Below are 22,864 nucleotides of genomic sequence, written 5' to 3' on the forward strand. Positions count from 1 at the left end.
CTGAAAACTAGCTGACATTGGTATGTATCTAGAAACACATAAGTATTATCTACTGTCAGTGTTCTATCCATTATTGCTATCTCTTCATAATTTCAGCTAGCACCTGTGTTACTCAGATTGCTATATGCCTGACTCTGATATCACACACTTTTATTATTACTTTCTCTCAACATATTGAACCTCCAGGAAAAGAAATATTAAATTCTCCCATCATATGTTATTTGTCTTACCTTCCATCCAACATGAAACAGTTTTTTATGTCATAACACAGTCCCAAATGTGTATATTTAGTGCCTGATCTAATGTCTGTTCCAACCCATGGAAGTCTCTGTGGAATTAGGATTCAAATAGCGCCCTTAATACTGCTAAAATACCTGATTGAAGATGTCTCTGAGTAGTAATTACTTAGGAGGAATAGCAGTAACTGAAGGCTGGGCAGAAACACCTGGGGTACGTTTGGAGGTACGGGAGTGTTCATTATTTACTGTGGGGAAGGTCTGTACTCCCCAAGAGATAAGCAGACTTAGATTTCATTGTTTGATGCTGCCTTTGAAATTGTATAGCAGATTTCTGTAAATGGATGAAGTTCTTAATTAAATGAGGAAAAGTATACTGCAGCTGGCACAGTGGCTGCTGTGTTGTTTTGTGAGCTGCTAAATAGAAATGGTTTTATCCTTCCTCATTTTTGATGCCAGTGTGTCTCAGTCATTTGCAATTAATTACTATGTCTGAAAAACTGCTGAGGGGAGAGAGGATTATTGTATGCGCAGGGTGGGGATGTTGGTATCGGGGGTCCCGAGCTGTCATAGACTGTAGGGGTAAGCACACAGGCCAAATGTTTCCTCAATATAATCAGCACTGAACGCGTTAACCTTGTGGGCAGGGGACCTCAGGGTTTCAGTTAACAAACATTAGAGACAAATGGACTATTTTCTGCTTCCCAGGGCTATCATTTCAAGCAGTTTGCAGGCCGTGGAGGAGTAAGCTGAATGAGTTTACATGCAATTCATGTTTTTGAGGTTGCTCTTTGAGCTGCAGGATCTGGAATGTGTCTAAAATAAATAAGGAGCTTTACAGAGTGGTTTTGTGGCAAGGAAGGAATTTTGCCCCCAAGTTCCAGATGGACAGAATGAAGCACTACTTTGTGGTTACTCCTGGTTTCATTGCCAGTGTCGTTTCCATAGGCCCTGGGCTTATGCCATAGTGAGTACAGAAAACATTCTTCCATGGCACCAATTTTTCTTCATTGCTGGAAGGATACTGGGTTTTATTGCCCTGTACCCTGTGGCTTGCAAGGGAGCAACTATGTAAACATTACAGTTGGAACCTGGGAATGAAGGGACAACCTTTGCAACCTTCTGAGAAGGACTTAAAGGGTGAGGCAAACCTTAGGAACTCGGCTTGGAAAGGAGCTCAGCTAGACCAGTCACTTTGCACTCAAAGGGCGAGTGCAACTAGACCATCCCTGCAAAGGATTTGGGAGGAAATATTCATTCCTAACTGTGAGATAACTGCAAGACTGAATCAGACTTTGCAATAGCCTGCCTTCAGGGAAGATGCCATCCAAATCCCTCATTCCTTAGGGTAAAGCCAGTATTTTACATGGTTATTCATTGGTAGCATTTTCATGAGTTTGTCTCATTAACTGTGCAGAAGCAGCATTATCTCAGCTTTTTCCTAAATCTGCAGAGATTGATATAACTGTTGAATAGGTAAAGCAAAGTAAATGTAAGTAATAAACAAATGCAAATAAGTAAATGTAAGTAGAACCCCTCTGACTGCTACAGTCATTGCCCTAATCTTCCTAGTGAAACAATTTGTTTCCCTGACAGAAAAACCTGCCTTTGGTTTGACCTTAAATGAATTGTAAAACAAGTTATAGGAAACAAGTAAAAGAGCTCTAAAACTAGTTTTAACTCCAAAGCAGGTGTAAAAGCTGTTCATTAAATTCTGTTGGAAAACTGATTAAGTAGCCATTTTGCACACTAGCAGGAATGAGTAAGCCAAGATGGGTGGTTTCAGAGAAAACACAGTTCTCTCATTATCAGACTTAAGTATATTTACCCAAATAACTTAATAATTTAAATAATAATTTTTAATTTAAAAAGACTAAAAAATAACTGAAATGAGTCCGTTTTACAGAACATATGTCAGGGAAGCTGACTAAGAATTGTGCTCTATCAGTAAATAGAATTAACTGGAGACTGAATTCAAGAACAACTCTCTTACAAATACTGATTTGGTATCTCAGTGACTCCTTACAGATATATATAGGCATAAAGGTTGCTGTATTTATTTAAGCTAACTATTTTTGGAGACAATATTTCTATTTCAGTTTTTCACCTCCCCAGAACTTTTGGAATCCCCTATCTTGCTAAACTTACTGTAAGTGGTCTTAAATGAATAAATAAAAGTGAGGGGTAGTGTATTCTTACACCTGTATTTTCCACCACTGAGAAGTAAAGGAAAAAAAAAAGTCTTTTTTCATTTTTAAGCATTTCTCTCTCTTGAATCTTTGCAAAAAATCAAAAGCAAAGATAATAAAATTAGAATAGAAGCATATTCTACCCAGCCTACCCTGATGCAATTAATAATTAAGATCAAATGGCTTGTAAAATACCTACCAGTATGATTAAAATGCTATGAAAAGGTTGCTGTAAGAATAACTGCTTTTTGTTTAATGTAACCAAAAAACAAATCCATGGTTCAATATCTTTTGTGTTGTATCTTTTCTGTTTTTAAAATTAATGTGACATAAGGCATTCTTTATGCTAATGTTATAGCTCCTTGGACGAGTTTAACACCATTATCTTCTTTAATGAATAATTCATTCCCTGTTGAAAACTTAACTATATCATTTTTACAGTGTGTAAATGAAACTTTGAAGTGCAATTTAATTTTAAAGAACTTCAGATTGTAGAAAATTCTCATAAACCACCAAAAAGTGCTGTGCTAGTAATACTGTCTTGTACTGAAGTGTAATCACGTTATGGTGAGCATGTTTGCAATTTTTAATTTTTCTTCTTCTTTTAAAATATCTTGGAAAGGATTCCTGGTTAGTTTTATTGGCATTTTTATAGATGTCTAGTTTTACCTTCTTTTTGAAAATAAGGCTATTGTTAGCACAGCAAAGCACATCTCCTCCCTGTCCTTGAATACTGAGGATGAACAACGTGGGAAGGAGGTAAAGTGAGAGCATTACTCTTCCCCACTGCAGATCCTAGTCTTCTTGTAAGAAAAGTTCTGACAGTCAAAGTGCAAGTGAGAGGAAAGACAGATGCATCCTAGGAATCAGGTTGGGCTGCAGCCCTACAAGGGGTTATTTGTGTTTTCGTAGTGGTCCCTAGGCGCTGTGTTAACTGGGCTTTGTGATTGTGTGAGGTTTTGCCCCATCTCCAGGAAGGCTGGGCTCTGAATTTAAACTTCTTTTCCTCTCACCATTTTTAGTACAGCTGATTATTTAATGCAGTACGGGAGAAACAAAATAATGCATGGTATTCACTGAAGGATGATTAGACAATTAATTGCAATACCATGTTGACCCTAAAGCTTGATTACAACACCTGAAAATCCTTTTCAAGTTTTAGGAAGAATATTCAGTTTATAGGTTAGTCCCCCAATGTCTTTTTAACACAGGAATATGTGTGTTTGTATCACACTTGAATTTAATTACTTTTTGTCGTTGTTGTTGATTTTTATTGCATACAAGTAAGTTCATAGAAATTTTACAGTTTTGGTATCTGCTGAGGAATTTTATTGGGCCATCAGGCTTATTTTTTTTTTTGCAGTTGTTAGATGATGGTGTCCAAAGAAAAAAGTGAACTGGAATATGTATTTATATCTGTGTAACAGTGAGTTGTTCCCTGATACTTATTGATGGTCACTTGTAGTGAGACACAATTGATTGCTGTGCTTTGATAACAGCGTGACTGAACAGGGCACTGCAGGGCTGGGGGAGCAGATGCAAGTCCTCCTGGGTGAGGAGGTAAATGATCAAACAAAGGAAGGTTTCAGTAGGGGCATTTCCCATGCACTAATTACATGCTAAGCCTTTCCAATTTTGAAAGTTCCCCAATAGCTCTAAATCAGCTCTGGAAGCTGGAGATGCATCTTACTGTGGAAGTTGTTTTTATTCTCAGTGGAAATAATGGCTTCTGGGTACCAGGGAGCAGCATGTGTTCCTTCTTCCTAGGGGAGCACATTATCAGCTTTATTTTTATGATGTCCCTGCAACAGATTTTCATTTTAGACGTTTTAAGACTGAGAGATGTGATATTTTATAAAATCCCACTTCGTGTGCTTGCACTTACTCTTGTTTTCCCTCTCCCCTCCCCTCCCTTGCAAGGTCTCAGTTTGCAAGGAGTTTTTATCCTAAGGACTCCAAGGAGCTTTTATCCTAAGTCAGGAAAGAAATTGGCCAAAATGCAGACAGCTGTATTTAATTGTTTTATTTATTTACTGTATTTCTTTACTCTGTGTTAAAGACTTCTGCATCTATAACTGATGATGTCCTCAGAGAAAACAGGCACGGCTCCAGGTCTGCGTTGTTTTCCTGGCTTGCATGGACTTTCTCAAGGCAGGGAGTCCCTCGGACACTTCTTTCCAGGCCTCTAAAGGCTACAGATATGCAGCACTGTTGTTCTCAGCTAAAGATAAATCAGATGTGAGGTACGTTACCCACAGAAAAGAGTGATACCAGTGGAGAGAGGGGGGAGGTATGAATCATAACTCTTTGCATAATATGCTATTCCTCTGAACGTAGCTTGCTGTGGACAGAAAATGGTATTTTTTCAAAAGAAAAATAAATCCTGTGGTATTTTCAGCTCCTAACAATGGCAATTCAGCAGTCTTGACTTGGTGTCTGAATTTGTGATATTTTTATTTTATTTCCATAAGCTATCATTACTGAAAGCTTTGCACTTGTCCATCTGCACAATGTGAAACTCGAGCATTTTTATATTCCTCTCAAATAAATCAGTTAATATAAGATGCTTCATGTTTTTCTAACAAGTTTGGATTGCACAAAACATGGAAATAATCAGTTTATCCTCCTTTTCAATCCAGAGTTCATGCTTGTCTCCTCCTTTATATTTCCTTCCCTTTCTTTTAGTCAAATGAAATCCTTTGAAATTGAGCACACAGAAAAATTCATTTTTACTTTGAATAACACAAGCAGTGATCACCATCAGCTATTACACAGGAGGTTAGCTTTGTCATTAAGAGATGTAATCCCTATAATACTCCTATTCTTCAGGTAACATTTAAATGAAGAAAATGTGTGCAATTTAGTCCATGGTCCTTCCAGTTGTTATTAGAATATTACATAGAACCCGTGTAGACAGAATGAAAAAATAACTAGCATGCCATTTTTCCCTTTGACATTATTTACCTTGAGATGCTGAAATGGAATTTACAGTCACTCTGCAATAGCTGTGTTTTCCATATCTTTCTTTAAGCATTTCCTGATCTCTAAGTTGTATTTTGCTCTTCCTATTCATTAGGTTTATTGATTTTTTATTTTTATTTTTTGGATGTATCTTAGTGTTTTCCTCAAATATAAGCTAAGGCAGTACTAACTTGTGATTATATAAGGTAATTCCTTTTCTTCAGTCAGTGTTTTGATACTGAAATGATGCATTCTTTTGAAAATAGAGGTGATGTTTTTGCTTTGTGTGGAAGTACTTTGTTGCCCTAATGCTATGGAGTATCTAATCTCCTGAAAACTAAAGCAGAACGGTGCTATTCAGTAAGTCGAGGTAAATGTACACTGGTGAAACAAATGCACAGAAGACAGGTTTAATGTGAGCTACAGCAGCCAAAGAGCAAGACTGTAAATAAATTGTTCAGAACATGATCTGAATTGAGGTGCTGCATAACCTGAATAGAAATTACTTTAGTGTGCCTGCTGCCCATCTGTCCCTGATAACTTTTGAATTTTCTGGTCAGTTTTAACCAACTCTGAAGGTAGCGTCAAAGTCTGAGATCATTACGTTCTTCTATAGGTCCTGAAAATCAGCAGCAAAATAGGAGGAGGGGATTCAAGTGAATGTCCCCTCCAGGAGAGGCCAGCAGCCTTCAGACACTGCAGCTTCTGCGTGGCAGCAGCCAGGCAGTGACCACCTGGCATTTGCATGTCCCAAGAGGAGCCACAGAGCGCTCTGCCCTTTGGCTGGGGGTTGCTACAGAAAGCACAGTGGAAAACTGCCAGGGAAGAGGGAACTGAGGCAGCAGGGACAGGCAGGGTACAAATTCACAGGGGAACCTGAGAATGCTATTCTTACTGCTTATTTCTTTTATTGAAGGCTCTGCAGTCTCTGCGTTGGCAAAAGGCTTGAGCAGCATTGAACCCAGACCTGAATAACAGCCGAATGAGCAGGGTAGGGCTGTGCATCGCACATAAGCAACCTGATAGTTTTACAAGGAATTTCACCCAGCTTAAATCACCCTGGAGTTCCAATTTAGTGTGAATTACACATAAGGAAGGGTAGTGCGAGAACAGCAGTCCTTGTGACTGAAATTCAATCTGGCTGAATCAAAACTCAGCCCTGTTGACCGAGGCATAAGAAGGTTCTATATAAAATATGAGTTTGAGACAGTTCTGAAGGACAGAGGGGAGAGATCACATCATTTCATGAACACAGGAGAGAAAAAATTGAGGAAAGAAATGCATTTCACCCATCCCATATACAGGAGAAGGAACAATCATTAAAATGGAAATATAATAGGTCCTAGGGATAGAGCAAAAGTTTCATATCTGGTGAGGAGAAAAGGGAGGAAAAAAAAGTTTGTTGCCATTTTCCTCCTTTTTGTCCAGTTGCTGCTGATGGTGTATTGGTGTTTGACTGAATACCTTCTAGCTGGGAAGTGATTTTTCACTGTTTCTTTCACTGTTGATTTATAAGGAGGAAACTAATTGGAAAAAAGTTGGCGAGGTGACTCAATGGATGGGGAGGGATTAATTTGTTATGCTGTGCAAGTCCTGGCAGAACTAGTTACATTATCGTTATGTTTTTGGTGTCAAACAGCCAGTTTTCAGATTTTCTGACCCTATTGATATTTTTTTTTATATTTGCAGAGAGTTATGTACAGCTTGTTGATTGAGTTCAACAGCAGGGAAGCCAGCAGTGATCAGTTTTGCCCTAACTGAGAATCATTGCAGTCAATGGGAATTTCTGAAAGAGGTTTCCAGGGACAGTCTGCCAGCCAAAAGACAACAGCAGAACTAAATTATCATAGGAAATTGTAGCAAACCTAATTAAGCTGGGTTTGTGGAGAGAGATATGGGTTTTAACTGCATGAATATCTATTATCTGCAGCCACTAAAGATGCTTACGGCACAGTCCTCTCTAGCAAATCATGCAGTATCTAGCTAAAATCTGTACGGGCTCTCTCTCATGTGCCTCCATATGGTACAAGGTGTTTAATATTAATTCTTAAGATGGCAACTTATTGTGACGTTTGAAAAATGCTCACATATGCTCATGGTGAGGTCCAATATGGCTACAAACGATTTGTGCAGCATGGATGACACAGCAATCTGTGAATTGATTCTCTTCTGCAGTTTTTCCTTTTCCTCTGGCTATTATCATTAATCAATAATGATCACTCCTAAAACACTGTCCAGAGACCCTAGTGAGGTTCAGAGCTTGATTGCTGTGGGCTCTTAATTCCTGAGGATCTGACAGGTGTTGCAAAGCTGGTTCCTCTCTTACTGAGAGCTGCTCTATATTATGTCATACACAGCCATGAGTCCTTCATAAGGCAGTTGCCAACCATTCTGGTGGTGTTTTTTCCTCAATGTATTTATAGTAAGCGGAAAATTATGATCCTACAGCAACTGCCAGTAGGCAGGATTCTGACATGTCGATAGTTCGATATGAATAAATATGATCACTCAGCTACCAGCTAAGTAACACCAAGGATGGAGACTGAAAGCAGTAAAACCAAAATCTAAAGACCTGCTAATTATTCTTTTCTGATGTGTGTTTTGGTTAGAACACTTGGAAAGGTCGGGGAGAGGAGAGCCGGAAAAGATAAACCAACAACATCACTCTGACCTCCTGATTTACTGGTACTCACATACATGTGCATTCGTGGCTCTGAAAGCCAGTGCCCTAAGACCGAGTCACTAGAGGGCAACCGAGTGCGGTCAAGTCCTAGTGCATCTGCTGTGCTGAGTGGTAGGAAGGAGTAGTACAAAAGCTAGCTGGGTTCAGAATGTTCATCACTCAATTCCGTGAGAAGTAACTATTGCTTCTCCTTTAATTACCTAAAGATAAAGATTGGAGGGGAGCAAAAATTTGTGGGTCTGAACTTAAAGAAAATGTTTATAAAGTGGCAGTTACTGTAGTGTGGTGAATGAGTTGAAGTTAGACATCCTGTCACGTATTTTTCTGGGCCTTGTAATTATGCAAATTACAATTAACAAGCCAACACAGCCCTTTAAAAACCTCTGGTACGTGAACGGAAACCATTTGGGTCAGAATGGTTCTGCAATAAAATGTACACAATATGCTGTCCAAATAAAAGGTGGTACATTGTTTACCTTCTTCCCACATACACCATTAATTCATCATGAAGATTACTGCCATATCTTCATTATTCCTTGACTCTAGATAGATAGATCTTCATTATTACTTGACTCTAGATAGATAGAAGTTCCTATTAAAATCTACTGAGTTTTAATGAACTTACATTTTCTAGTATAGCACTGGAGTTTATAGTACAATACAATTCTGATAATATAGAGTTTGTTTTTTTTTGTAAAAATACATTTAAAAAAAATAACATTTACAAATCTCATCCCCTATGAAAACACCAATGTGTATATATGTGGATGTAGACATCTAAATGCTAGATATTGCATCTGCAGAGGACTATCTCTATACAGGAGAGGAATATCTAGAAGTTTTATTTTGCTCTGGCTCCTAGAAATTTTTTTTTTTTTTTCACAGAATCATAATTACAGTGGTTTCCAGGTGGAAGGTGGCATATGGCAGCATAAGTTAAATAAATACACTTGATTATATAAATATAAGGGTAAGAAAGACAGCATATGAGAGACCACAATGAGAGGCCTATTACAAATATAGCTAAAGGTCTGTTATTTGAGCTGCTGAGGGCAAATCTGTCCTGTAGTGCTCAAGCTGAATGATGAGATAAGGTGATTCTAGCTTCTTGATGGATTTTGTCTTGGCTGAACTGCACCATTCCTATTAGGACTTCATGTTAAATATGAGGCCAGAATAAACAGTCACTGTCACCTCGAAGACAATAGCTGTTAGAGGGTTGGTCTCTGATTCCTTTTTTGTTGTTGTTTTGTTTTAAAGGAACCCGTGTCATTATATTGGTATTTGCCAAGTAGAAGACTGATATCACAATACCAGCAACTTACAAGGCCACACGTGAAGTGCAGTAACTATAAACTGCATTGAGGACTATCGGGAAAATGCATAATAATGAGTTGCAAGTTGCAATACATAATAACCATAATGTTGCAAGAAATTAGGGTCTTTTTTTGTTAAAGATAAGTTTTTCTAGGGGAAGAAAAAATAAATCAAGACTGAAATACAAGGAGCACAGAGGGAATATGGTGACCTTTTTGACGTATATAAAATTCCAAAGAGACTTGAAAGGATAGATTTTACAAGATAATATGAACTTGTGTCAAATGCAGGAACACGGAGCATGAAGTAAAAGCAAGAAAGGGTCAGTCTGGAAAGAATGTGAGTTGAGTATGTCAGTGCACAGAGAATAGCTGTGCTGTATTAAAAACAAAGCAATGATCTGAACAATTATCACAAGAAATAGGGTTAGGCAAACGTCTAGGGGAAAAAAAACATAATTGTGGAAAGTAGCAATTAGCTCCAGACAATGCAGTGATGCTAAGAGGATCTGATAGCTGCTTCTGATTTTGTAATTCCCTTGCAAATTTTGTGTTTAGACTAACCATATTTCTGTTAAGCAAGAACTTCTGTTTCTGCTGGGAGAAGCTAGCATATGTGCAATACTGGAAGCATCAATAGCATGTGTTTGCACCGCTTGATAAAACTATAACCTGCATGCATGCTACAGTTGGGCAGACCTATGGATGAGTAAAATGTCAATGCAGAATGTGTTCACAGTTGTCACTCCTGAGATGCCATAATTGCTGCATTAGATTTCTTTGTTTTGGTTTATTTAACTGAGTTTTTCTGGAGAAAAAAAAAAAAAAAGGCTCTATTCCACTTATTCAATGCTGAATGTAGAAAAGAGAAGAGCTAGTAGGCAGCTCTTCCATTAAGACTACTTCCATTAAGACTATCAGTGATCTTGGGGTTCCTTTAACTTATGATATGATAGCTATCTCCAGGGCCACTCCCACATCCTTCCTCAATATCACAGAACACATCAGAGCTCAGCTAGACTTTGCCTTGCTTGCCATCCCAGAATGGGAGGTTAGAGATTCCTTCTCAATATATTCCTATTGAGATGTGCAAGGGCAGGTTGATGAGCTACAGCTCAGTTGAACTCTTTGTGCGTTACTACCTTCGTAACAAATTACTTAGAACATTTATAACAAGTTAAATCAAAGCAGTTATGAAGATCTTTCAAGAAACGCTGTAATTTCCAAAGACTGACTGTGCTAATAAAAACAGTCTGCAAAACAAATTTCATTTCAGGGCAAAGACTGTCCACTTTAATGATTAATTTGCACTAAACATCTCATTAATAGCACAGATTGTTTTGCCAATGCTTCTGAACAAATATAATTGGAAAATTTATCAAAAATTCCTTAATGTATTTAGTGTTGCAAAAGACGAAATAGCAAAATTAATAGCAATATCTAATGATCTATTTGCATGTTATGGTGTATTGTTTTTACCTCTTATGTGGTTGTGATCAGAGCTCTGGATCTAAATAACTTGCCAGTTCCAGCAGTGCTCATTCTCCTACCAATGCCTACTGCACCCCCACACTTCTGTATGAAAAAAGTCTTGAACCTGGTCTCAGAGCTGAAAGAAGCTGGCAAAAATCCTCATTATCCTAAGGAATTTGTATGCCATCTGAGCAAAATAAGCTGGTCAGAGCCCAAAGTAGAGCCTTGCTCCTCAAGCTATCTGGGTCGGGAGCCCAGCTCTGGCTCTACCAGCTGTCTGAGCCAGGCTTCCTGCCTGGGAGGAAAGGAGGACGTGGTACCCAGTGGAGTATCACGGCCGCGGGGCCCGGGATCATACTGATGAGCTCTTGTGAAACCGGAAGCACTCCTAGCACTCTCCATTTACATGTAACCAAGAAGGGTGGAAATGCTGACACCTTTGCTTTCATTGTTTATCACTGCTTCCAGTGTGCAGCTTTCTCAGAGCAGAGCTGACATTCCCTGTATGACCTGGAGCAGAGAGTTTAGAAAAATGTTATTTTTCTACTTTGCTACCTGCTTATACGTTGTCTACAATTTCTTTGGATTAATCGCATTCGTTACTCTAATGCTTCAAGAGAGAATGCGTTGTTGTTTTTAATCTCTGGTATCTTTCTGCAGTTTTGTGGATGGTGGAGAAGTTTGTTTGGGGGGATGTTGGTGTTTGTTTGTCCTTCTTAGTTTGGAGTGGTTTTGTGAGCATTCAGTATTTCCCCTTCAGCTAGTAGTACTACACACCTGTTATGAGCCAGCATTAATATTCTCCCCAGACTGCAGAAATTTGAAACATAAAAATTATTCCATCATGACCTCTGGCTTGCTGTAGTTGCGCATGTGGTTTCCATGAACGCTTTTACATGGAAGAGTCAGCCATGTTTCTGTGGCTGTCCATGGAGAATAAAGTATAGTTGCTGTTGTAATGGGAGAAGGCAAATGCAGAAACATCATGAACACAGCTAAGGTGAACTGCTAGCTTTCTTTGTAGAAAAACTGTACCGGCTTCTCTGGCAGATACCTTTGCGGCTGGACGGTACAATGGTTTCATTCAGAGGGATAATACAGCTCACTGAAACAACAGCTCAGGCGGCAAAAGGACCAGGAAAGAAATTGTCAGCTTTGATATACCTGTCAGAAAGACAGAGAAAGTGTCTTATTTTTCTGCTTTTAAGGAACTAGACCGTCTAAGGAAATACATTTTGTTGTAATAGTGTGCTTTAAAGATGGACAACTGCAAACCTTCTAAGCCTGGTCTGAAAGAAATATGAATAAGCTAATCCTTTAAGTATATTTATATGCATTCACAAGCAAATCTAAATCTCTGTATATGTACTCACAGTTCATACTGCTCTATGAACAAAATAAAAAATACAGCTTAGAGGAATCCCTTTTAATTTTTAAATATATATATTTATAATATTATTATATATATACTTATATAAACAAACTGTTTACAACTCTTTCCAGATGCTCTGGTAGCTAAAATAGATATTTTTATGTTTGTGTTTCAAATGCTTATGTTCCTTACTTGAGTAACCAGTGTTCCTTGCTGACTGTTAAAATTGAATCATCTGATGTCATCCTAGAATGTCCATACCAATGCCAATTTGCATGACAACTTAATGTTTTTTTTTTCATGCTTTTTGAGTCAGTATTCAGGAAACTAGGATAAGATTTAGGTCTTAACTGCCATACCCTATTCCATACAGCTGAATAGCATAGTGAACTTCTATATGGAAAGACCCATTCGCGTGCCTAAATTCATATTGCAATCTTGCAGTCTGAGTATTTTTTCCTCGATCTGGGCTAATTAGCTCAGGTGCAATGTCATGCTGACATAGTTCTTCCTCTGTCAAAGTCAGTTTAGTAAAAAGTAATGTAGGTTCCTGGGCACTGTGCCGAGTTACATGCTACAAACGTGCCCCTAGAAGTTGATTCAATTCTTGGCTCTCCTGTAGAAAACCTTGTGACTTTAGGAAGTGTTTGATTTCTCTTTGCCTTGGTTTCATATCTGTTGGTGTAGGACTAAATCTTTGCTAGCCTTTCTGGTTTTGTGTGTTATAAGTTCTATGGGACAGGGATCATCTCCTGATACATGGCGTACAGATCTCCACTGTTTATTTGTCTTGAGGTTAGTAGTGGCTGCTACATTGGGTGCATAATTTTACTCAATAATATACTTAGTAGAAAAAGAGTAATAATACTTCTGCAGGCTGTCTCTTTTGGGAAATGTTCTTAAAATGATGCAAAAGTGACTGCACCAGTTAAGTTGACTTGTATTTTGCAGTGTTGAAGATGTACTTCATTATGTCAGAGGCCTAATGGGAACTGCTGCTGTTAGTGCAGTCATGTGTCCAGACGTGCAGTGTGAATACAGATGGACACTTTAGGCTTAAATTTTTAACTGTGTTTTTTAACTCAAGAGGTAGATAACATGATGAATATGGAGTTCAAGCACCATTCTTCTGGAGGTATTTAGGTTCAGACATTAATCTTCAGATGTTATAAATCTTGCCCAGTAAGTTAGTCTAAATATCTTTTTCTCTTAGCAATTGGTATTAGAAATTATGGAGATATCTGTGCTGTTAATAAAATTCTTACATCTGTAACTGGACAGAGGAATAGGATCTCAGCCTCTGTATTAAGTTAACTACTGCAGAGAGCTCTACCAGTTATAAACATATTATCCTGTAGTCCCACTTGGCAACTAGTGCATCTATAGTTTTCAGATCTTGTTCTCTTTGCTGGAGAGCTTTCCACATTATACATTGCCTGCCAGCCAGAGGCCAGCACAGTAGCCTCTTACGTGTTCAGCACCACAGCTTAAACATGGAAAATGAAGTTTCTAAATTGACAACAATCTGCAGCACCTTAAAAATCATTGAGCTATCTAAGCTGATGCATGTCTGCTGAAGATCTAGCCTAGATGCATTTTGTGATATAGTTTTTCACAAGTTTTTATTGGACAATTTTTCCAAGTAATTATAGTTTGCAACAGTTGTGCCATAAAGGTGCTGATGACCTTACAAAATAGCTTTTGAAGTACCAGTGCCATATAAGCAGTAGTTGAATGACCTGGGCAAATTTAGGATGGTTTATAAACAAGCTAGCCAGCAGTCTTCCTCTTCAGATGGAGTTTGAGACCTGATATGGTGCAATATAGGAAGATAATTTATCACAAAACCTGCTTCTCCCAAGAGAAGATGATTCCATGTTTATGAATGGGTATGTATCTAACTAGCATCCCTGTGTCAGGTTAGGAGGCAGAGACCATCTTAATGAGATGCCCACAGAAACAACACAATTTAAGCAGAACTTTATCACATATTGTGTGTCAGTAGTGAATTTAGAAACAGATGTCGCATGGCTGCGTACAGATAGAAGAATACTCCTTTAGAAGAGCAACCAATAAAAACACCATTGTTGCATTAACAACTTATAAATACTGAACTTCATCTAACAAAGATTTCTCATTTTACTTGCCCACAAAGTATATTCATCACTCAGAGTGCCAAACAAATAAGAGTTAATAACAATAAGCTCCTTTCCTTACTATTTCTAAACAGTACAATCAGATTTAAGGCAACTACAAAAACCTGTCTCTTGAAAATCACACACATACAGAAGAAAACCCTTATCTCTAAACTGGAGAGAGTTTTTTCAGCCTTATCTCTGCTGGCCTTTCTCCAAGTCCTTCAGATGATTGGCCCCTCTCTGCAAAACAGTAACAAAGAGGTGGAGAAAATTCTTTTTGGGGGGATTAAAACCTAGAAAGGCACTTTTACTTAATTAGAAAAGAGGGAAAGAGGGAATCATTTCCACCCCCTACCCTGGAGGGAGGGGAAAAAAAAGAAAGCAGATGTCTGGGTTTTCTCTGATTTCTTTGTGCCACTTTCCATGTCTTGATTTTGCATATTGTAAAGATGAGACTGTAATTAGGAATTTGGTGCTGACATTTTGGAGATGCACTTTAGTTCTGCCTTTGTATTCAAACTGTGTTGCAAGGATGAAATTCAAATTGCCATGCATTTCCTAAACATATAGGAAACAGTACAAACACTATAATTCAAAGATGGGGTATCTTAAACTTTAGCACTGTAGGGTTTGGCTGGATCTTCTTCCAACCTATGGTACTGTGAATGCAGTTTGTGAACATATTTTTTAAGAATAAATAAATAAAAATCCAGGTGAGTTGCTGCAGTGAACTTTCCAGGAGGAAAGGGGAGGGAGTTGTAGACTCTATTAATACCATCCAGTGAAATGTGTGTTTTGTGTCATGGGTCTATGGAGACTTGTACTCATGCCCTCTAGCACTATGGCAGCTACTCCACCCCCCGTTGTGCCTGCGGTTGCTTCCAGATGTTGATCTGAGGATTTAGGAAATAAGACAAATACAAGCATCCTTAATATTATTCCATTGTTCAAACATGGTGATGCAACTGCATTCTATTGTTAATGTCTATTTTAGGGTGAGGGGAGGGGAAGAAAAACTCTGTCTATCATTTAGGTCTGCAATTTAGGCCTTCCAGAGAGACTGTGCATAATTATTTTTTTTAGTTGCATTTACCCATCTGAAAGTGTTTTTTTTTTCCCATTTGTCCAATATATACCTTTCTCATCCATCTTTACCATCCTTCTTTATCCTTCTTAATTTTAATGAAATGCACTCATTAAATCTTTACTCCAGGTGATTCTGTAAACATATAGCATGAGGAGAAAGAGAGAATATTTCACAGTGGTATTTTATCACACTTGTTCCCTAAAATGTTCAAGCCTGTAACATTGTTCAGCCCCCAGGTGTAGAACATGAACTCCTGAGGTTGAACAGAATGATTCACTTGTTTCACTACGAATTCAAAGTGGATATGAAGCATAAATCCCCTTTTTCCCTCTGTAATATAGTAGCCATGAATCACAATGTCACGCTGAGTCGATCATAATCTAACACTTCACGCCTCAGCCAACAACTTGATTTGTCAAGAGAACATGCTTGCAAGCTGCCAATAGCATCGATTCCCATTGGAGAAGAAGGATAATTAAGCCCTCAGTGAGCTAATTTCTTCTTTCTTTTATAAAAATAACATTTATCTTTTAAGTAAACACAGATGAAAAATGTTGCATATGTATAGGATCAGTAATGTGTTTATTTTCTCTAAATCACTACTATGAGTTTTTGTTCCATTTACATCTAATGAAATGTATCTGGGATCATTTTATTTCACCATACAATAACATACTGTGCTACATCTCAATTAGGGAAAGAGAACTGAAAATTAATTATATGCAATCTGCACGCTAACTCACCTGCAACAGGGTACCACCATTCCTGGGTACAAGTGTGAGCTATCTAGCTGTGAGCTTGATGATGAGTGTGAATAATCCTTGTGTTTTGATGGAATTCTAGTCCATGGTGCAGAGGTGAGAAGCCAAATGTGCTCTGAGTCTTAAATATGTCTCATGAGTCCTATACACATGCTAAGGTCAGCACCCATATTTCCAATATGCAGTGGTATGTTTCCCAGGTGGAGATGAGGTACATCAAGATGTCTTATGAGCGATTTTTTTCCTGTTGTTTCCTGAGAAGAAGGGATGCCTTGATCCTTTGTTTTCATTGTTTGTGAATTTAGCCAACAAGCGAATTTAGTCTTTTTTCCATAAAGGGAAATACTGATACAAATAAATATCTTACTTGCATGCAGACGCTATTTGACTATGCTTATGAATATTTACATTAAAATTAGATTTGGTTCTTGCATATGTATCCCCAGAGTGCCTGGGAATTTATGAAACACCTAATAATCCATGCACAGCCTGAATAAACCCATTGATCGGGCTGTGATAGATCCTTCAGCTATTTTTCCTTTTCATTGTGGAAAAGAACAGCCAGTATTCATCCATCAGGGCCAAATCACTCCATTCTTTTTACTTGCTAAGTCTCGTGTTTGGCAGCACAACAGAAAGAGAAGCACAGACTTTCCAGGCATATGACATAGGATTGGAAGATTCAATCTTGTCATCAAGTCTAATTTCCTGTCACCATAATTAATATTACAGAAGACTCGAGTCTACCAGTGTCCCAACTTGCTGTAGCCACAAAGCATTCCCTAGCATCATGGAACAAATGTTGTCCTTAAAATAACTGATCAGACTAGTTGTTAAGATGGAACACAGTCCTTGAACTTCAGTAATACAGAGGAATCTGCATCTCCTTCTTCGATGGTTCATGTTGTCTTGTAGCTGAAATATTCTCTGCTGCACTACTATGAATTTTCAAGGATGGGCATTTCCAGAAGGCTGCTGTGTTGGAGTGAAGGAGATGTTTGTGCTTTTGTTGTCTCTGGGCACCATGTAGTCCTGAAAGAAGATGGTTAAACTGATCTTTGTATTTCTCCCAACTCCTCTCCCAGCAGCAAAGAATTTGGACAGATAAAGCACCCTTGTTTAGAACCAAACAGTAAAGCCCACCTTACTTGGTTCAGCATGGTTGATTAAATATATGTATATATGGTGGTTTAGGGCCTAATCCTTTATTTTCTATACACTGAAACTGAACACTTTATATTTACAGCATCATGCAACTGAATAAGCTCTTGTCCTCCTAGTTGTTTCTTTTTTCTTCCAATAACTCCATCTCAACCACTACATGGTTTTCATATTACATGTTCTATAGTTGCTGGGATACAAGCTATTCGTAAGCCTCCTGAAACAAACTCTTTTTCTGGCACTGATGAAGCTTAACGTGGTCCAATTGTACTTGCCTTTTTATAAGTATTTACTGGGTTGAATTGTTAAGATACGATGTCTCTGTATCCTTTTCTCTGCTCCAGTGGAACAGAAAGCAAACAGTCTCTTTGAATATGGTTTCTCTACCACTAACGTGTTATCTATATTTTGTTGTTGTTGTTGTGTGTTTTTTTTCTCGAAAAATAAGTTTTCCTCAGCAACCCAGTTGCTATTCAAGTTAAGCTATAGGCAAATAATGCTTGGAAAGGAATTCCTTAAGTGGAAATTTATTTTGCCATCTGTTTAATTTTTCTCAGATTTTGCTTGCTGCTAAAAGCACTTTAAAGGTCTGTCAAAAAAAAAAAAAAAAAAAAACTGTTACTGAGGAAAAGCAATATAAGTTAGAGGATTTATGAACTGTGACCACTGTGTGTTTGACAGGTATTTAGAAGGAATAAAGTATATTTGTAAATGTTGTCTACCTGTTGTCAAGTTAGGATCACTTTATCCTCACAAACCAAATTGTTTCTGGCATGGTGTGTTTACTCTTTCCACCCATCTGTGTGATGAGTGTGTAGAGTTTCTGGGGGCAGTGTCTTTAGTACATAATTTGAAGTACCTAAGACGTCTGGCACTGATTTCTGAGTGGTCTTCAAAGTCTTTAACGGTAACTCATGACTGCTAAATTCTGGTAGTTTTCTTTCAGCGATAAATTCTCCTGTAGGATTCATATCACACTTCTCACATATCTGTGAGACTGCTTACAGCCAGTTTTTATCTTTTCAGAGTTCTGCATTTGTCACAGAGTGCATTGCACACCAGTGTTCAGGTAGACCTTGTTCTAGCTTGCATGCATATATTCTTAGCCAAATTTGGCACTCCAACAGTTTTGTTTAATTATTTCTGTGTATCAGCATAAACACTCAATACTGTTCAGGGTTTGTCTTAGGTGCCAAACAAACACAGAACAAATACACTGCCTAAACTAGTAGAATTTGAGTGATAATGGATGGACGATGCGAGAGGAGGCATAAGGGACCGGCTTGGCGATATTGGTCAGCAGTGTAGGAAGCTGTTCAGATGTCTAGTGTAGTTTTTTCATAGGAATCCTTCTGAAAGGAGACTTTGTGACAGATAGAGAAAGGTAGCTTCGCAGCTGTTCATGGGATGTGAACAGCAGCTTAAAGGGAACATGATTCCATTTGCTTCAGTAATGTCACCTTGTGAGCTAGGGGAGGAGTAGCCCAAAATATGTTAGAAAAATAGCATCTGAGAGAGGAGATTTCCATTTTGAGTCACTTTACAAAGAGTCTGAATGTTACAGTAGAAAATTTGTTCTTCATCAATTTTAGAAGATATTTTCAAGCAATATATACAAGGTATTTTGCACAAAAAACATCTTTTATGTATTAGCTGACAACTGCAACTGTTGTTTTTGTTTTTCATTTAGCTATCTCTGAATTTTAACTAAGTCAGAGATCAAAACACAAGTGAGTACTCCAAAATTCTAGCAAAACAACACTTAATTATTATTAAGTTTGCATCTTGTATGAAGACATTTTGATTCCCATAATTCATGCATCTCTCCACAGAAAATAACAGGAACTTGGAGAGATGTGTTAATATGGGAACAGGGTTTTTGTCTAAGGGGCTTTGTTACTTGACTTACTGTTTTTGTGTCTGTTATCACAGACATTTTTATTTTTTTTTGTCTTCCAAGAGAAAGCTATATTAGTTTGTTCAGTGCAAAAGTTCAATGAACATTAGTATGCAAGAAAAAATTGAATTACATGCAACCTATCCCTGCAGTATCTTTGCTTGTTTAATGTGATTTTTAGATTGCAAAAATCTTTGAACAAATTTTTTTTTCTGAGCTAATGCAAAGTATAATTTTTAGCTAAAATGATATTTTCTCTTTTTTTCCCTCAACAAGATTGCCAGCATTTTGTCATTTAATTAAAGGACAACACAGTGTTCTGTAATGCAACATTATAACATGATATTGACTGCCTCGACATACATTTATAGTATTATTTATACTTGCTTTCGTCTGGGAAAGCCACTCAACTCACATAAAGGACTCCCAGCAGACAATGTAGCAGTAAACCTGTACAAACTAAGTATCCTAGAAACCTGAACATTATATTTTAAATAACAACCTAGCTTGTTTGTAGCTGACGTTATTTAGAAGTGGTTTTAGTCATCAAGGATAGTAAAAGGGCATCAACTGCTGTGAATCCTTCTCTTTAACTCTTCCTGTTTTTCCCCTGGTGAGATATACTTTAGCAAGTGGCTAAATGGATTTATATGAAAGGTCTGAAGGATCATGGAAGTGCTGTAACTACAGCTATCACGCTAACTTGGACAGCAGTTTCTTTGGCTGTGAATATCACATCTCTGAGTTTCAGAGGAGAAACTGTAACAGAAAAGAGAAGATAATATAGAGCTGAGAGAGTGGGAAGAAAAGAGTTAAAGCTGGGCAACCATGATGGGATACACAATTTCCAGGATTTTCACCATTTATTTGGTTTGCATTTGGCATTTGATTTATGGAGCCTTGGGCAGATATTAGAGTATCAGCTAAAAGTACTTCACAGAAAGCCCAAAAGCTGAGGAAATTAAACCTTGGATTGCAGGCAGTGAGCCCAAAATGTGAATAGCATATAGCACTGCAATGACCAAACGGACTAAAGATTTGATTCTGGCTGAGCAGGCTGGCCTTATACAGCCAGGCACTTAAACTCAAGCTTATCTTTAAGCATGTGAGTAGTCCCATCAAGTTTAAGCAGTCACATGCTTGAATGCTTTGCTGGTTGGAAGCCAGAGTGCTCTGAACCTAGCAGGATTAAGCCCTAAACCAGTGGCTTCAGTCAAAACTTTAATTCATCTCTAAAGGCTTTCATCTCTTCTTGCAATCCTTTATGCAATTGGATTTTGGGGAAATCTGCTTGAATGAACAAGAATTTGCAGGACTGAGCTGTCCAAGGAGAAGCAAGACACCATTTATACATAAAAACAATGCTGTGACTAACTGGTAAAGGTTACAAATTCGTCTTCAAATTGTTGTTCCTGTCCTGAGGCATATGTAGGCTTTGTTTTTCACAACCATGATGGAAAACATTAAGAAGTATTCCTTAAACAAAAACCAGTACGGAGTTTTTGCTTCTTCTCTTTTTCTTTTTTTTAGACTAAATATATACATATATATATATATGCTATTATTCTTCAGACATCTTATGGCCCTATTTTTAACCCTCTTCATACATTTTGTCACTGAATTGAAAGGAAGTTAGACCATATTCCATATTGAAATCATAGGATCATTAAGGTTGGAAAAAACCTTCAAGATCATCTGGTCCAACCATCAGAGTCAACAGTGCTGTATATTTATGATTATGGTTGTTATGACCCAAGTGCAGCACCTGGCATTTAGCCTTGTTGAATGCCGTATAACTGGATGCAGCCCACTGAGCAAGCCTTTCCGGATCCCGCTATAGAACCTTCCTACCCTCAAGCAATCCACGCTCCCACCTGACTTGGTGTCATCTGCAAACTTACTGAGGATGCATTCAAATTCCACTTTTGAGAGCTGGGACTGATCTTTAATGAGATGTTCTCATGACTGAAGAGCAAAGCTTATGCATGCAAGGATTATGGTCCACACAAAGTGATGTATGAGTTTTGAAAACCCATTACCCATGTACATTCCTAGACACTATGGGTACACTATAGATTACAATTTCTTGGAATGCTTTAATGAAATTTATATTATGGAGTCTGTGTCTCTGAGAGGAAAAAAAAAAAAGTATTATGGGCCTCTTTTCTCATTAAAAACAGTCAAGATGATTTAATTATGTTCAAATTTCCACATAGGACAAGGAACCACATAGGACAGTGAAGATATTAAAGTGATGCATGGCCTGTTTCGCTAACTTTGGAGTAAAAGGGATAGACTTTAAAATTCAAACGGGCAAAAATGTTCCCAGTTCTTCTTTTAAATCTAGGTTTATTCCATAGATTCTGATAGGTGAGTTTTGGATTGGCATTGGAGTAATTGAAAGCAGAGTATGGAATATAGGTGCATGAAAACAAAAAGGGATGTGAAAGATGATTCTTAAGTATCTTTTAATAGGATTCTAATGGAAGGGACTTTGGCTGAACCTTGGAAATGTCATAAGCAAATTCTGTCACAGGAGTACTGCTCTATGAATATGACAAAGACTTTGATTCTGGCAGTTGTAAATCACTTCTATAGTCCTTCAGCTCCCATTTGTGTGACTAGTCTTTATTTACAAAGCATATGGAATTTTTCATCAGTCTGGATTGCTCAAACAGGGGTACATCAGGCACTAGATCTGCATTTGTAGATTTGTGAGAGAATCCTTACAGCTGTAAGAATCAACTGCAATCTGCTTCTTTCTGTGATAACACAGATTAAGTATTGAAAGTAAGCAGTGTTTTAGTTCGGTATCAAAAACTGAAGAGGCTTCATTTTCAATATGGTGAATTGCAATATTAATTCAATTATGAGAACACTGTGAACAGCTATTGACATTTTTTCCCTCTCTCTCTATTAAATATGCTTGAATGGTAAGCCAGCTTCTGCTCTCAGACCAGATTTATACCTGAATAACTCCACTGACATCCACAAAATTGCTCCTAATTTGAATCAGAGCCAACAAGATCAAATAAAGATTAAAAGCTCTCTTACTAGCAGTTTTATCCTGTATTTGGTGAGCTTATTATTTTATTATGTCCCTATTATAGTAAACTCATTACCTATTTTATTTTTTGTTGTGTGTTCTACGGAACTATGGCTGCCTTTGTTTCTCTCTGAGTAACACCACCACTATTCAAATCCATGTACAAGCTTGTTTCTGAAAGCAAATTTGACACACAAAGAATTGCCATCAGAGGTCAGAGCATATGGTCAAATAGAGATTCATTATTCTGCAAAGTAAGCATAGCAAGGGATTACTTCACATCCTGCATTTGTATGGTATCTAGTATACTAGATCTGTGTCTGTAAATGGGGGTCCTAAAATTTATCATGTTCTCCAAAATTACTGCTAATTGTCTAAGGAAAAATGACTTGAATCAAAAAGCCACACATTTTCTAGGTAGCAGTAGGCCTCTGGAAATGTCAGAACATGCTGCATTTTGAATCAGGACGAAAGCCAGGTTTCCCATGAAACTCATTTTGAAAGAAATTAGTGTCATGTCAGTGTCATGAAAAATGTTTCTCAA

The 22,864-nt window shown here is 37.8% G+C and overlaps 1 long non-coding RNA gene across 1 annotated transcript in view; it reads left to right on the plus strand.

Annotated features, from left to right (window-relative positions):
* Positions 1–22,864, plus strand: part of LOC106033651 (uncharacterized) — a 393,452-nt gene that overhangs the window by 360,622 nt on the left and 9,966 nt on the right. The gene's annotated exons all lie outside the window — the stretch shown is intronic.

This window comes from Anser cygnoides, chromosome 11, assembly GCF_040182565.1.
Source record: "Anser cygnoides isolate HZ-2024a breed goose chromosome 11, Taihu_goose_T2T_genome, whole genome shotgun sequence".
Lineage (NCBI taxonomy): Eukaryota > Metazoa > Chordata > Aves > Anseriformes > Anatidae > Anser > Anser cygnoides.